General features: G+C 38.9%; 1 long non-coding RNA gene across 1 annotated transcript; it reads right to left on the bottom strand.

The window, feature by feature from the left end:
• Positions 1-2,968: 2,968 nt before the first annotated feature.
• On the bottom strand, positions 2,969-3,451 carry LOC117951550. The gene is made up of 2 exons (XR_004658201.1): positions 3,310-3,451; positions 2,969-3,201 (listed from the first exon to the last, which is right to left on the bottom strand). It is a non-coding gene; the product is annotated as an uncharacterized LOC117951550 (long non-coding RNA).
• Between the last annotated feature and the right edge of the window lie 291 nt (positions 3,452-3,742).

Below are 3,742 nucleotides of genomic sequence, written 5' to 3' on the forward strand. Positions count from 1 at the left end.
AATATTTAGATTTAACATTTAGATTTAGATTTAACATTTAGATTTAGATTTAATATTTAGATTTAACATTAAGATTTATATTTAGATTTAAGATTTAGATTTAAGATTTAGATTTAGATTTAGATTTAACATTTAGATTTAGATTTAATATTTAGATTTAGCATTTAGATTTAACGTTTAACATTTAGGTGTAACATTTAGTATTTGGATTTAACTATTTAAAATATTTCCAAGTTGACAAATATTGTTGTAAATGTGCAAGAAAGTGACCCTCAAAACTTCATACCAGTTTTTTAAACATTATTTAAAGCTAAATGTGACAAAATGTTGCTGTTATTTTCAGCACGAGCCACTTTACAAACGGCGCCCCATACATTTTTGGCATATGCCATATTTTTGGTATGCCACTTAAACAGGACAGGTCTGGCAGGATAGAAACGTTTAGCGTTCCTTTGTATCATGTTGCTTTTGTAAGCTTGAGGGGATTCTGACATGCCCAACAACTTTGTCTCTGTCTTTGCCGTGTGTTTGTGTGTGTTTGTGAGACGTAGTGTGTGAGGGAAAGCAAAGGTTATTTGTGCTTCTTTCATGGATAAATGATTTATGGGATGCAGTTTATAAAGATTTACAGTGGGAAAAGTTGTGAACTGTGAAGAATGTATAACAGCAGCTACTGTGCTGATCCAACAGCAGTCCACCCTATGCCACAGATATCTATGACTAAGGTTGCCCGATTTTGGCCTAAATGATAATCATGATTATTTGATCAATATTGAGATCACGATTAATTACCACGATTATTTGTTGATTTTAACCATAAAAATTGTATTGTCACATAAAGCAGTTAAAAATAGCCTATCAAATATTTTTAACTGCTTTCACATACATATCGTATATCCATATTGTACTAGAGATCTTCTACTAGTCCAGGACTAAAAATCGTACCTGTATTTTTCGGCTGAATGGCAATACGCGACACATACCTCTATATTATATAAGAAAATGTGGGCTAAATGTTCAGATTAAGGTCAAAGCCACATTTCACAAGCTCTTTTATTAAAACAAGTTGGGATCAATGCAAAGACAGGAATCTGAAATACAAAAAAATAATCTCTGAGAACAGTAACAGAGTGATTAAAAGCAATAAGGGGGGGTGGTTCGTATGCTGCTCACAGAGGGACGGCTGACTCATTATGAATGAGTCGAATGGCGGGTCAACGGAGTTACACACGTTGTCATGGCCTTGGGTCACATCTCTGGCCCAGGTCTAGAAGGCTCCTTCTCACACGCTATTGCTCTACCAACTGAAGTTAGTTGCATTCACTAACTTCTTCTGTGTTTTTCGCCACGGCCGCCGGGACAGAAGAGTTACCAGCGGAAAAGCTCGTACAAATACAGGTTTGCCTCTCCTGCTTAACAATAAACAGCTGTGTTAATAAAACTGTGGACACCGCTGTGTCTCTCCATTTTGCTGGGAGCCGTATGTGATTGAATGGGGGCGGGGCTTCCTCTGTCCTCTGTGACCATCTACATCTATAAACTAAGCTACGCGCTGGAGGTGGATTAGTGGTTTACAGAGCAGTAGATTGGCTTTTTTTTTTTAAATGAACGGAATGACGCATTTAAAATATCACTTAACTTAAAGGAGTCCTTTAATGTATTTTGACATTTTTATGATATTTTATGTTTCATGACCTCCTAACTAACCTCACTGCTCACCAAATGTCTTTTGACAAATAACTTCCTTTTGTGCTCACAGTTTAAAAAGAAAAGAAGGTTGTTGCTAAAACGGTAATATGACACATTGACAATTGCAGAATCTGATGGTTATTAGTATAATGGATTGAAAAACTGAAGCGTAAATACAACAGGCTGATCTAACTGCAGAGATGGCAAAAGTACTCACTTCTCGTACTCAAGTAGAAGTACAGATCATTGTGTTAAATAAATACTCTGGTCAAAGTATAAGTACTGATTCAACTTCTTTACTCAAGTAAAAGTAACAAAGTACAGGCTTGGAAATTTACTTAAAGTATAAAAGTAAAAGTTGCCTTGCGAATGACAAAGCTACCTGGACCAGACACATGTTACTAGAGTACAAGCTGAGAAACTACAGTGGACATGGGAAAAAGGCTCTCTATATGCCGTTGGCTACATTTTAAATGGTTGTCTGCAAAACTCGGACGGAGACAAATTCTCTCTGTTGATGCTTTATTACAATCAAGCATCAGTATGAACATGGGCGTGGGTAGCTCTGCTATGGCTGTTTGTGTGGTAAGAAAAGAAATGAATACCATTGTAAAGGCTACCATAAACAATGCATAGGAATCATACTGTATATGCTGGTAAAAAATAACAATAAACCCACTATTGATTACATTATCGTAATGAGCAGGGACGTTCAACTCAAATATCAATTGCCATTATATTGAATCAACAGCCAGGTGTAACCTGGCTAACAGGTGAAGAACACAAACAAGCTAACTTTTAAATGTGCCAGAACTATAGACCAATACAACAACAGTCTTAATTGAACTGACAACATAAGTTATATGACTTACAGTTCTCAAAGACACACACGATGCATACGAGAACATATTAAGGTTGAACCAAGCGAACGGTACCGTAACCCCTGATTCTATGAATATGATGATTTTGTCTACAGGCCTAATAACAATTACAAAAACAACTATAACTCTGACTTTCTCTGACAAACTAACACACCACCATGTGATTGATGTGGGATGTTTATCTCTGTGTTGGCTGGATAGCTGCTCTGGCAGAAAGCAGGTAAACTTCTCTGTCGTGCTGCAGGTGAGTGTTACCTCCCTCCTCCCTACCTTCTTCTTCCTCCCTCGGTTTTGTTTTCCTCATTCTTTGAGTGCTTATCAAAGCAAAGCACATTAGCCTAGGCTATGTCAGACTGAAAATCCTGGGCTGTTCCTTTTGGCTAAAGTGACTTAATGTGCAACATTCAAATATTGCAATACAATAATTGTACCTGTTGGTGTTACTGTTGGAACAAATTGTGGAAGTTGAATGTAATGGGAGTGAATGTGTGTCTAACCTCAGCAACAAAGACAATTATGAGGAGATCTTGCTGCTGCAGAGTCGTCAGGCCGTACAACAGAGAGCGCAGTGTGCTGACCAGGTAGCTCTGCTTCTCCCGCTTCACTGTAGGAATGCCCAGAACCAGGGACACTGACACACACACACACACACACAAACACACACTTTGAATCGAAGCTGAAACAAGAAGAGTCAAAAGGCTTTCAGGCGATAACAAATGAGTGTATTAGTGCTCCATACCTCCACGGCGCCCCTGTCCCAGCACTACGTTGGGTAGGAGGCTGTCAGGATGTTGTCTAAGGTGGGGCATGTAGAAGTAAATGTTGGGCTCGAGGAAGGTCTGTTGGCTTGAATGGTCTACCTTCTGTCTTATTGTTTCTGTCCACAGGAGGGAAAAGAGAGGAGGTACATAGTAAATGTAAAGGTTCCAACTCAACAGTCTAAAGTTACTGGAAACTATTAAACTGCCAGAATGCGGTGTATGTAGCTTGCTAGCTTGATGTTTGTAGTTGTTTACCAAAGCAAAGGGATTTTGAAAACAGCAACACAAACAGAGAGAAGAGTAAGGGGTAACCCTACCTCTAACCCCGGGGCCCACTTATGGCGTTTTTCCACTGCTGGTAACAGCTTGCCTCGGCTCGCCTCGGCCCATTATACTTCCGTTTTCCATTGC

This window comes from Etheostoma cragini, chromosome 10 (assembly GCF_013103735.1).
Source record: "Etheostoma cragini isolate CJK2018 chromosome 10, CSU_Ecrag_1.0, whole genome shotgun sequence".
Lineage (NCBI taxonomy): Eukaryota > Metazoa > Chordata > Actinopteri > Perciformes > Percidae > Etheostoma > Etheostoma cragini.